The 14280-nt window shown below is 32.8% G+C and overlaps 1 long non-coding RNA gene across 3 annotated transcripts; it reads right to left on the minus strand.

The window, feature by feature from the left end:
• Nucleotides 1–268: 268 nt before the first annotated feature.
• LOC140445290 (uncharacterized) lies at nt 269–13678 on the minus strand. Of its 3 annotated transcripts, none has more exons than XR_011951382.1 (5): nt 13360–13678; nt 1359–2734; nt 1165–1222; nt 480–542; nt 269–395 (listed from the first exon to the last, which is right to left on the minus strand). It is a non-coding gene; the product is annotated as an uncharacterized lncRNA (long non-coding RNA). The 3 variants fall into 3 exon arrangements; XR_011951381.1 differs by having other exon boundaries at nt 13231–13678; XR_011951380.1 differs by having other exon boundaries at nt 13218–13678.
• Nucleotides 13679–14280: the final 602 nt, after the last annotated feature.

The raw sequence follows: 14280 nt of genomic DNA on the forward strand, positions 1-14280 counted from the left end.
ATACTGATCTGGCTGTTATTAAGAAGCAAGTGTTGAAGATCTCTATAGGATATTGCTACTGTTTTATCCACGTTAAAAGAAAGTAAATTAGAGTCGGACCAGGCTTTTATTTTAAGTAGATCAGAAGTTAGTAGTATAAAAGCTTATTTCAAGATATTTTATTAACTTTTTATTGAAAGTAAATGTGTTTCTAATTTTCTCCTTGACATGAATATCATTTTATAAAAATTAAATACCTCTCTTTAGGAAAATAAGGGAAACTCATGTATATTGTTAAAAACGTTTTTATTAAAGAGAATAAACATAAATATAAACTATAATTTAATATGAACACTTAAAAAATAATTAATACTAATTATACGGGGTCCCATACGGGGTCACCTACGGGGTGGTGTCTGTAACAAAGAAATAGCAACATGTAGAACAGATTAAAATATCATAATGGTACAGGGGTTGTCTACAGAAATTAATACACTTACACATCTATAGGTAGGCTTCAGCATTAACGTTGAAAGAGGGAGCGCTGGTTGACGAGGAGGAGGCTGTAACAAAAAAATATCGTAATGAAGATCAAATTAAAATTACTAGAGGGTTTTTACCTAAACCTAAATTTCGAAATACGCTACAGAATGGTCAAGTGCTACATATGGTCCATCTTGCTTTATGGCATGGAAACGTGGACTTTGAAAAAAACATCTATCAACAAACTTGAAGCATTTGAAATGTGGTCATTAAGAGGAATGATGCGCATACCTTGGGTGGATAGAGTTCGAAACGATGACGTCCTTAAGAGAGCCGGCGTGGAAAGAGAACTCTTTAAATTAATTAAAAAACGCAAGATTGGTTACCTTGGGCACATATTGAGAGGAGCAAAATATGAAATACCACAGTTAATCCTACAAGGGAAGATCGAAGGTAGGAGAGGAGCCGGCCGCAAACAATTATCCTGGTTAAGAAATATTAAAGAATGGACAGGAATACACAATACAGGCGAGCTGTGTCACGCCGCCAAGAACAGAATTCTAGTAATGAGATAGTCGCCTACGCACTTTGATGTATGGCATGTTAAGAAGAAGAAGAGGGTTTGTAAAAATTGACGGAAAAACTGTTTTATTGTGTAAAAACTAAATGTTAGGTTAGGTAAAAAATTGTAATAAAACTTACACAATATATGGTGGTTCACTTAATCCTTGCGAACGCCGTCAGCTGTATCGTTACCAGTCTGTAACAAACAAAAAACATTATCAGTGTTGTAATTGTCACTAGTAATACCACCTACATTTTATATTCTGATAATTAATATTGCTCTAAATTTTGTCAGTAAAATTGTTACAACATATTGTAATACAAATTCTTACCTCGAGAATCCGATCTCACAACATTCTCCAGCAAAGTGTTGGTATTGTTTAGGTCTTTAAACAGCCGACATCCCTCCTCATGAAAAACAGTTAACATTTTTTTGGCATATTGAAATATATTTTTTAAAGCTTTTTTAAGGAGTCGGCCTTCCTCCTTATTGTCATTTAAGCTTTGCTGGAGACGGTCTCGATGAAGGTCAACAGCCGTCACAAGCCCCCCTTTGAAATCATCACAAAATGCGATGTGACAAGCTTCCAAATTTTTCGGGATTTTAAGTACGCTTGCCACTACACTAGATAGTGACGGCTCTGTCGCAAATATTAATTTTTCTTCCCAGACTTGCTCCTCCGTTATGGGTTTCTTAGTTTCCGTCGGGGAAACATCGGGTACCTCCTTGTTTGCAGCCTCTTCGGCGGCATGTACTAAATTTTGTCAGTTGTTACAACATATTGTAATACAAATTCTTACCTCGAAAATCCGATCTCACAACATTCTCCAGCAAAGTGTTGGTGTTGTTTAGGTCTTTTAACAGCCGACATCCCTCCTCATGAAAAACAGTTAACATTTTTTTGGCATATTGAAATATATTTTTTAAAGCTTTTTTAAGGAGTCGGCTTTCCTCCTTATTTTCATTTAAGCTTTGTTGGAGACGGTCCCGATGACGTTCAAGAGCCGTCACAAACCCTCCCTTGAAATCATCGCAAAATGCGATGTGACAAGCTTCCACATTTTTGGGGATTTGAAGTACACTTGCCACTACATTAGATAGTGACAGCTCTGTTGCAGATATTAATTTTTGTTTCCAGACTTGCTCCCCTGTCATGGGTTTCTTAGTTTCCGTCGTGGAAACATCGGGTACCTCCTTGTGTGCAACCTCTTTGGCGGCATGTAGAAATTCATCCATTATCTTATTGAAGGGATGAGCAATGTCCTCGTGAGCCGCAGAGTGCTCCATTGCTTTAGTTTGTTTTTTTTTGTTGACATTTATTTTTAAAATAAGGCGTTGGGCCTCACTAACTTTGCCAGAGCTGACAAAAACAACGCTTTCTTCCAATGGTGCAAGCCGTCGTCGCCGTCTATCCCTCGTTTGACTCACCGGCGACGCGATCGAAGACGGGATCGATCTTTGATACACCGACGGCGACGTGATCTTAGACGGAATCGATTTTTCACATACCGGCGGCGGTGCGGTTGACGTAGGAACCATGTTTAAACAGTGTCTTTTCGTTAATGGTTCCTCCGAATCATCCGTATACGGGAATGGTTTTAAAGATAAGTTTTTTTTTGTCAGCAACCCCGGCTCGGGACGCGCAGAACGGTGTACGACGGTATCGATGGTTTTCATCTTTTCCATTCCATTCCATTTTTCATATTCCTGTAAAAGCATTTCTGTACTAATAATTGTTTTATTTGGTTGTTTAGCATTTATTAATATGGTGTGAGTGTTATATGTATCTTGTTTTTGAATACTAAAACCTACTACTAAAATTAAATGACCTACATAATTGTAATACATCCAGCGATCAGACTTACTTCTTGGGGATATTGTTACTCTTTTCAACAATTCCAATATGTTGTTATAAATGTAGTAAACAGTGAATCACAAGGAATTAATATCTAATTTAATGCTGAAGTTTATTTAACGCTAAGAAACAATTTATTGCTGCAACCGTTTCCGAGAAACAATATTTATGCTAACTTTGTGGTAAAAATACGTAGCCATAGCTATATCTCGGTAATGAAAAAGACTGACGTTCCCATCTTGGCGACATATTTTATTGCTAATTAGTTGCTGTTGATTGGTACATTGACCAACCCCCAAAAACTTACCCCATCATCCCCCAGCGCAAAAGTTCCTTAGTAACTTTTCTTAAAGTTAATCGTTAGGGAGATGGCAGGCACTCGTCGTCGTGACGTCTCTCGAGTTATAATAAGCGTTTGAATGTTTGTAAAACGCGAAATCTGCCATTTTCAAAGCTCTGAAACTCTAAAAAAATCATTATTTTAAAGTTAGAAGGTACTTAAAGTAAAGTTTGAATATGCATGTACAAGATTCTGATGTGTTTTTCAAAATTATTTTATTGTAAAACCCATTTTTTAAATGTTAAAATTTATCTATTAAATTGTTTTATTAACTATTAATTTTTATTATTTACTGACTAAAAATCTATATTACTTCTTAATATATAAATGGAAAATGTTACATTTTAAAGCGAATTTAAATAAGCAATGATTTACTTTTAATGTATGAAGTTTATTTATAGTTGATTATATAAATATATTGGATACGATATATTCATTAGTCCATCATCTTCCCCTATAACCCTAGAAAATTTATATTCGCATCAGTCTAAATTAAATCCACGTAAAGGTACACAATCGACTGATTTTTTGGCAAGTACATGTTTTTGTTTTTAAATTTTTATGGCAATTACAACCTCTAACCAAATTTTTATTTCTATTGGTTTTCCAAACATGGAATAATGTTATAATAACAATATGTTCAAAATATCTCAGCGTGAAAGCAATCATTTAGAAGTAATATATGTACATTTTATGTATTATGTATTATTTTGCGTGTGGTTGTCTTCTGGTTGTTGTGTATTTTTGGAATTTCTTCAAATCATATGATTGTCAAGGAATATTTTTTGACATTCGTAATCAGAATCCAAAAACATTTGTTTTTCACGTTGCATCTGAAAGTATTTCACCAAAAATTTGTGAAATACTACCAGTGAATTAGCAATTAATTCCTAGTGATTTACTTTTCTGGTTTTAACGTTTTTGTTTGATATCTCGATTTTTTCGGAGCGATTTTTTCACTCCAAAGAGTGCCACGTAGATATAGCTATGGCCACGTAGTTTTACCACAAAGTTAGCATAAACATCGTTTCTCGGAAACGGCTACGGCAATAAATGTTTTCTTTTCGTAATCAATTAGCAATAAATTAGAAATTAATTCCTTGGGGTTCACTTTTGTAGTTTCATTATTTTTGGCCGATATCTCGATTTATCCTGGTTTGAGTTTTGCGCTAGGGAATGATGGGGTAGTTTTTGGGGATTGGTCAATATACCAATTAACAACAACTAATTAGCAATAAAATATGCCGCCAAGTTGGGCTGTGTAGCTCTTTTCATTGCCGAGATATAGTTACGGCTATGCTAGAAGATCTGTTGGCCAAAGACAGAATTCTTGGTTGAAGAATCTACGTGATTGATATCATTAGCTTTACCGTAAAGTTAGCATACTCATTGTGAAACGTCTATTGCCATAAATTTTTTCTTTCCGTAATAAATTAGCAATAAGTCTTGATCTGAATTTGGCCTTATAAAATGGATATGCTAATTTTACCGACATGAAAAATAAAGAACTGGGAAGAAAATGAACCACAAAATAAGAGACACTACGACACATTGACAGGTACACTGATACGACAAATAGCACGAAAAAAAATCAGAAGTTACATGGTGGAAACCAGAAACAGAAAGTTTGAGAAGAAAACCTAAAGAGGGACAGGAGGTGGCAATATGGGAAACTGGAAAGAATTATCAAAGCACTAAGTGAAAATAGAGCAGCATTGAAAAAATTGAAGCGTTTATTTGAAAAATAACACAGTCCATTTTTTGCAAATTTTACTTTATATGTTGGTCGCATAGAATTTCTTTATCGTTCTTACACATTAATTTGTGTAAAAATCCCAGATGTCCGGAGTAAACTACATCGAAAATTCGGATAGTTTTATTAGTCTATCAATGTCTATAAATTTATCAAAAAGGAAAAGAAAAGTTTATCGAAGGAAAACCATAAAGCAAGCTAAAATACATAAAGCAAGCTAAAATACATGGAGTTGCTCACAAAAACCATAAAGATGATTAGGATGTTTTAGCCCGAACAACAGGAAATGACTGTAGGTAAGTTTTTCGATAATAACAAGTTGTTTTCTTAATGATTATGACTTCAATCTTGGTTGTAGGTGTAAACGTTACCAATGCTTCTATGTAATAACACAGGAACAACGTTCTGACTTACTAAATATGTTTAATAATATGAAGACCAAAGATGAGCAGGATTTATATTTATCAAGCCTCATTTGAATTACTCCTGTCCAGAGACGACGCAGTCGTATTCCACAAGCTACTTTATCTAACCACAGTACTACTAGTGACAGTGGAAATGAAGATACAAACAAAGCTTGACATCAACAAGGTCCACCACATGTAGCTTCTTTTATGTATAAAATTCGACTACCGGAAAAATACGTAAGTATTTGTACCAACGCTCGTCGTAGTATTTTCGGTAAAATGCAGATCCGTCGAATTAGAAATAGCTTACCAATGAGTGGATGTTCCCCAAAAGATGCCCAGGGTAATCATACAAATAGGCCTAAGAAGACACATCCTGCTGATATAGAAAACATAATAGCTCACATTTCTTCATACAAAGGCCGCCAAAGTGATTATACACGGAGACTGGACAAAAAGAAAATTTATCTACCATCAGATTTAAATGTAAAAAATATGTACAAAGCCTTTAAAGAACTTCACCCACATTCCAAGGTTTCTTACTTTGTTTAATATAACATATTTCAAACTCGATTTAACATATCTTTTTTATCCCAGATGTGACACTTGTACATTATGTGATGAAACTGAAACGCAACTCAAACTACCGAATATCGATGAATCAATAAAAAATCTTCAAGTGAGAAACCTTCATCTCGCTAAAGCAAAGGCATTTTATGATATAAAACGAAAAATTAAACATAAATGTCATCATAGTAATAATGTATCTGCAATAGCCTTTGACTTTATGCAAAATCTTCCACTACCCAATTTGACTACAAATAAAGTTTTCTCCAGTAGACAACTTTGGTACTATGTATTTGGTGTACACGACATCGGAGACAATGATGTCCATATATGTATACCTATCAAGAAGGACTGGCTAAATGTGATCAAAATGAACTAACGTCCATAATATTTCATTATCTAAAAGATCATATGCTCGGTGAAATGGATGAAATATGGTTTTTCTCTGATGGTTGCCAGGGCTAGAACAAAAACTACATCTTTAACCGCTTTTCATATATCCTGGTGCATGTTCTGAAATTAGCATCAGAGATAACACACGTATACCCAATACGAGGACATTCATACCTACCTTGCGATAGTGCCTTAAGTCTCATTTCTTGTGCAAAAAAAGTAGTTATTGATATTCCAGAAGAATGGAATGATGTTATTCGGCAGTCAAGGTCTGGAAAAACAACACTAAACACAAATAACTCTTAATACCAAATAAAATGAAAAATAAAATAAGTCAACCAAAGTTTCGCGATATAATGGGGTTAACTAAATATCCTCAAGAATCCTCTTAATAAAGAATTGTATCTTAATCTAGAATCAGAATCCGGGGAAACCAAGGACCATACTCCAGTCGTAGAACTACTAGCGATGATAATAGCAGTGGTGGCGAATAGAAATAGAATTTTTTGTTATTTCTACGACGATATTATATATGCTCATATTCCAATATATTTTGCTAAGTTTCTACCGATTTTTGTTTAAAATATCAATAGAAATATGCAAAGATCTGTTCTGGTCTGAATGTAATGTATGGTATAAAACCTAACAAATTAGTGTCTATTATTAATTATTATAATTTATTAAAAGGAAGCCAAAATTACCAAGTTGTTAATAATAAAAATAAGAAAAAAACAAATTTAAAGTACATCCAAATACGAAAAAAAAGTTCCTCAACAAGTTTAGTAGGTAAAAAATGATAAAAAAAAGAATCACTCGTTTTTATAATACATGCAAAAATAAAACAGCAAATGGAGGCTTTACATAAATTCTAGAATAGTGAATTACTTTACAAAAAGAAATAGAATACAAGATTGTTGATTGGAACTACATTAAAATAACAAAAAACTGTATTTGCAATACAAAACATAGGACAAAATTATCGAAAACAAAAACTGCGAAGAGAATAACTTAAAACTGAAATATTCACATAATCAAACCTAACAAGAATTATTGGAATGCTATGAAAAGGAAGTATCTAAGATTAGCGACACCAGTAGACAAGGAAATGCACAAATAATACAAAGAGAAACACAAGTCATAATATAAAAGAATTAATTAGACATGCACACAAAAATAAACAATAATTAGAATAGAAACAAAAAGTACAAAAAAAGTACAACGTAAAATGAGTTTAAAGAGGATTGAACTTTTCTCTTACTTGATTAAAAATACTAAAAAATTGACTGAGAAACTTCAAGTAAAAAAGGCTGTCATCTTTACTATTATTAAACAGGAAGATAAATGGCGATAAAATGAATATCTCATTATAAAAGATACTTCTGTTATAAATATTAATTAAATAACTAAATTTAAAAATTAATTATTTAAAATGCAAATTATACATGCATTAATTAATAAAATAAAAAATGCATTAATAAAGCTAAAAATGTTTGGTTTGTATGCATAGAAATGTATGGTATAAAACCTAACAAATTAGTGTCTATTATTAATTATTATAATTTATTAAAAGGAAGCGTTAACTGAATGTCTCATTTTTCATCATAAAGTGTGGAAACGTTTCATTATTTTGAATATTTTTTTATTTCAGGAAGTGAAACTCGAAGAGCTTCGTTCGGTATTTCTGATTTCTACTTTGTTTTCAACGAATTAATTTTTTCCCATTATTTTAAAAGACAAGACGTTATGAATATTTTTTAAATTGAAATGATACATTTTGAATATGAAGAAATATTGGACATTAAAGAAAAACTTAAATAATAATGCACCGCACAAAAATGTAATTATTATATTTAGCTGAGTTGATACAATAGGTATTCAAAAATGAAACACATGTACTTGTAAGAAGAATTAAACACTAGCACTGGGAACAAAAGAATTGCAGTATGAATTTTATGGTTTACAAAAACAAATATGGCACTTTAAAGGAATTAGGAATTAGTAGACCCGAAACACATCTAAAATGATGACTGTCTAAAGAAGTTATATACAGAGAAGCAATAAATGATGTTGAAACCAAAAACATCAGAAATTACAACAAACATTTAAAAAACTGAAGAAAAGATGCAACTTAAGATGAGATACCGAATGAATTATTGAACTATGGTAGAGCGGCAATGACGGATCAAAGGAAAACATTAATTAGCAAGATTATAACACACAATAAAATACCAACAAAGTGGAGGTCAAGCGATCTGAACAGCCAGAAAACTACAGGGGTATCAAGTTGCTAAATACTGCCCTGAAACTTACAACTAAAGTTTTGCAAAAATGAATAGATCAACTCATAAACTTAGCAGATGCATTTACTCTGTACTTACAGATGCAAGTACAGAGTAAGACTTAAAGATTTAATGCATTTATCAAAACAATACGATGGAAATTAGATAAGATGGACAACTTATGCAACCTATAGTTACAGGCAATGGAATAAGGCAGGGAATTCACTAAGCCCTATGCTATTCAATCTACCTATAAATGAAGTCATATTGACTGTCAAGGGGATACAAATTAGGGAGCAATGAAACTAAAATTCTCTGTTATGCAAATGATGCAATATTGATAGCACAAAATGAAGATAGCCTTCAAAGTCTAGTTCACAGATTTAATATAAGAACAAAAGAATTTAACATGATGATTTTAACACCAAAAATAAAGATAACAGATGATATCAAAAAACAAATAGAAAAAGCTAGCCAGCTTAGTAAAATAATACATGGAAACAATTGTGCAGAAACATGGAAAATGTTTAAATACAAATACTTGCAAATAATAGAAAAACGTAATAAAAAGAATCAAAGACAAAAAAAAAACAACAATGGATGACTAACGAAATTCTTGAATCGATGGAGTAGAGAAGTCAACAGAGAAAAATATGAGAAAAAACAGAAATTAATAAAGCAAAAGAAAAGTGGATGAAGGATAAATGCATTGAAATGGAATAGTTAAAAAACGGAATAGCTGGTCTCTATTATACGAAAATTCCTCACACAATTATAGACTCGACAGGAAAATGCTGATAAATGAAGAAGAACATCGGACAATATAATATACGTGCATAAATGAACTATTTAATGACGTCAGACCAGAAGAACAACATACACTAGGTAAAGACGAATGACCAGAACTACTAAAGGTAGAAGCACTGCATACTATAAAGTTGGTAAAGTACAGAAAAGTTGTTGAACCTGATAAATTACCGGCAAATATGTTAAAACTAATTAACGCAAAATACATTAAAATATAAATGAAGGTTTTTAATCATGTGTACTCAACTGGTGAAAGCCCAAAAACTGGTTGAGGTTTGAATTACTTTACTTAAAAAAACAAGTCTTATTAGTTACCCTTTAAAGTTATTCATACCTATCATCTATAGTAAAATAAGGAATAAGTCCGAAGAAGTTCAAGATGAAACGCTGTTTGGATTTAAAGATGGATTGGGAACTAGGGAATGTTAATGGTTTGCTACAGCAATGTCGAGATTAAAGTGAAGAACGTCTTTGCCGTTGTTGTTGAATGAAAATGCATTTGGTACAGTACATCATGACACGATAATTAAAATAAAGAGATAAAGGAATTGATAGGTGCGACGTCACTATCATTGCAAAATTACAGGGTGTCCAGAAACTCTCCAGACAAACGAAGACCGGAGATTACTCAGATAATTTTAAGATAATTTAACCTCTTTGAAGATGGCGCCTTGTAATTAGTTTTTTCTTTAAATACCTCCAGAATGCTTTTATTTTGTAAAACGAAAACTGGTACGATTATTTACCCTCCAGAATTGAATCGATTTCATAAATTGCTATTTTCTAATACCGAACATAGGCGTCCGTTTTGGGTAGGTCAACGGTTATTTTAATGCATAACTTTTTTGTCTTTACCTTTTAAGCATTCGTGATACAAGATTATTAAATTTTTAAGTATTCTAGTACTAAAAGTTACTTTTAATCTAAGTCGACAGGATACACCGTTGTCCAGAAAAATCGATTGGAAAATTTTTCGTTTTTTAGTCATGAAAGTTAAATTAATATTTTTTGCACTAGTTGGCTTTGACCTGTCAACAGAAGTATAACCTACGTTTTTCATTGTCAAATTGTGGTCGGTTCGCGAAGTTTATCTTTTAGTTTTTACTTTGTGGCATTCAAATATAACAATTTCAATTTTCTACAAAAATGGTTGTTACCTCATGAGGAATACTTAACGCAGATATGCTTTAGTTTATGGCGAAATAAATAGAGTAAATAGGTACCCTGTAAAGGTATTAAGTATAGATTAAGTAAATAGATACCCTGAGAAAATTTCCCAATCGTGATCCTACTCACTCAATATTTACAGCTCTTCATCAACGATTGAGAGAAACAGGTTCAGTGGTCATAAAAATAATGAAAGAGGAATAACAGCAGCACATGAAGATGAAGATGTAATTTTAATGAAAGTTAGGAGAAAGGAAAATCCAGAAATTAGCGTTCAAAGACTATCTGCCATGTATTCCACAACTTTAAAATCTTCCATAAGAAATATCTTACACAACGAAAATTTATATCCTTTTCAATTTACAAAAGTACACTGTTCCAAGGAGATTTTTATGCTCGTGAAGAATTCGCTAGATGGTTACAAAACCAGAAAAATCAAAATGATAATTTTTTTCATGTACTTTTTGTTTTGCTACAAAGCTACAATCACAAAAAATGGAATTTTTAATTTGCATAATGCACAATATAATTCGTATGTTGGTGAAAATCCCCACGTTGTTCAAAAATTTAAGCATTACCATAGGTTTAGCATAAACGTCTGGATAGGAGTAGTTAACGATTATGTACTTGGGCCTGTGGAATTGCCTGCTCGTTTAAATGGTGCTGATTACTTACATTTTCAGCAAAACGTTTTACCTGATTCACTAGATGATGTGCCTTTAAATATTCGGCGAAACTTATGATTTCTAAATGACGGCTGTCCGGCCCACTTTAACAGTAATATACGAGATTTTCTTGATAATAACTACGAACACCACTGGATTAGAAGAGGCGGCCCAGTTGCTCGGCCAGCAAGGTCGCCGGATTTCAATACTTGTGATTATTGTGTTTGGGGATACATAAAAGCGTTTGTTTATTCCGTTCCGATACAAAATTGTGCACAACTCTGGCTAAGGATACAAGATGCTTGCAACGAATTTAAACATAACTTGGAATTTTTGAAGGTATTCGGCGTTTTCTAAGCAAAAGGGCAAATTTATACAGAGACCAATGGTCATCACATCGAGCATCTTTTGTAACCATTTACTTTTGACACTTGTTCTTTTGTGTTAGTTTCATTCCATCGTAATAAATACTTTGTTTTTAAAACCTCTTAAATAAAATTTGGTTTCAATTTGATTTTTTGCTTTTTTCCCAAAATTTTTTTACGAATTATACTGCATTTATTGACATTAAAGATAACTTATAAAATTAATTAAGTTACCTACTTATTAATTTAACTTGACGATGACGAAACTAGATGACGAAAAAATGAAAAATTTTCAAATCGATTTTTATAGAAAATGGTGTATTCTACCAAGTTAAAGTAAGAGCACCTTTTAGTACTAGAATACCTGAAAACTTAATAATCTAGTATAACCAATGCTTAAAACTTAAAGTCAAAAAAGTTATGCATTAAAATAACCGTTGACCTACACAAAACGGACACCAATCACGGGTACTAAAAATTCGCAATTGATGGAATCGATTCAACTATTGATGATAAATAATCGTACCAGTTTTCGTTTTTCTAACTAGAAGCGTTCTGGAGGTATTAAAAAAAACTAATTACAATACACTATCTTCAAAGAGCTCTTAGCTCCCTTAGGAAGCATTTTCGGACTAGGTGAATTGGGTTAAATTGTCTTAAAATTATCTGAGGAATCTTCAGTCTTCGTTTGTCAGGAGAGTTTCTGGATACCCTGTATATTGACGTCAAACAGCGACCATTCGTATTAATGGTAAGTCGACAGAAGAGTGTAAAACTCTTTTAGGCAGGATTGTGTGCTGTCCCACTATTTTTTAATTTATATTCAGGGCGAATCTTTAAACGTGCTTTGCACAACTTGGAGTATGGTGTAAAAATTAATGGAAAAATGATAAATACCATCAGATACGCAGATGACACAGTTACATTGAGCGATGATTTAAATTTATTGCAATGTCTTTGAAGTCGATTAATAAAGAAAAGAAAAAAGTTATGCCGAAATAGGTGTCAATGAAGACACAACAAGCGTACGATAAAAGTACAAGAAACAAAACTCTGTAAGAAGAATAAAACATAATCACTGGGAAATTTTTACAAAAGATATGGAGAGTTTTCTTTGGTCTATCTAAGGAAATACAGCGCTTTATTAAAGGTCAAAGAACGGAGGTAAAGGAACTTATAGATCTCAAACAAAATGCATTAATTTTAAACCCACAGGAAGTTCAAAAAACATTTCTGCTGTCAAACGTCCAAGACTTCATCAAACGTTTTGAATCAACTAACCCAATGTACTCAATTCGAGCACTTGTTATATGTGTCATTGGTTTATTTACATACCTATTCTTTTTTTTTTCAATATTTTCATTGAAAAATAAATACTTAATGGAAATCAATTTTAAGAAATAAAAGCATTGTTTTTTGTACTCGATCGATACATACCCGACATAATTAATATGTGATATTGTGGGAGTAAAAATTTATTTGTTGCAAAAAAAGTAAAAATCTGACATACAAACTAGACTTGCCCTAGACTTATCTCCGAAAATAATAAAACTAGTAAACTCGATAGATAAGAAAATGCATCAGCTCCTCACTTTATGAACTCACTGTATATGTTATTAGTAGACGGTACACCAAATAGCTAATCTAACCAAATAAACACAATTTTTAAGTTAAATTCTGTTCTCAGCGGTAAAATGTTTTAAAAACACTGTTAGATTAACACCTAATTGCTACCTTCCATTAACATATCCGCAAAACAATCATCCGTTAAAAGCGTTCTCGGAAAATATTTTCCAACCACGTTCCACCTTCAACTAAAAAAAATAAAGCCCTTCGCACGGCCGGCGAAACGCATTAAAAACTCGGAAAAAACAAAACTAAATTTCACTAACACCCGCAAACTCACTAGAAATCCAAACACTACATTAGGCTCAGCGAGAGCCTCGTTGTTCATCTAATCTTCGCTCCACAAAAAGCAAGCGGGCTGTGACACACACACGACGTGATAGGCGATTGTTCGTTACCAGGACAACGGCCAACATTACAGTAATATCGGCGGCAGTATGTCCTCTACCCTAAAGTAGAGGTGGTCGTTTCGGTGAGAACGTGATTAAGTTATGCAGTAGGCGATACACTTCGGATATCGAAGTAACGGAACGCTGAACCCGAATGTGGGATTCAGTACAAAACGCCATAAAGACACTAGAATATAAACGAATCGAAACTAGAAAAAATAGAAAATTCTGTGCTGCCATTACCATATATCTTGCATTGTCGCTTAACATTATTAAAACTTTGTCGCATGGTATACTTTCCGGTAGAAAAAAAAAACAGAACAACTCATCGTGAACAAAACTTGTTATGCTCAAAATGTTGGTTTTTTCTTACATCTTCGTGTAAAACCACTATCATTAAATGCGCCATATAGCGCCCTCATAAATCGGGAATACTTTCGTCAACTATAAAATAAATCGATTTATCGGAAACAATTTTTCGAATTTTTCTTATGGTTTCATCATAGCAAATCTCGATATATTTTTTTCTTAATATATTTTCATCGGATATTTTACAATATTGCTGAAAAAATGAGGTAAAAGTGACATTGTTCACTTTTGAAATTGGAATTCCCGATGATAACAAGGCATCGCAAAGATA

This window comes from Diabrotica undecimpunctata, chromosome 7 (assembly GCF_040954645.1).
Source record: "Diabrotica undecimpunctata isolate CICGRU chromosome 7, icDiaUnde3, whole genome shotgun sequence".
Taxonomy (NCBI): Eukaryota; Metazoa; Arthropoda; class Insecta; order Coleoptera; family Chrysomelidae; genus Diabrotica; species Diabrotica undecimpunctata.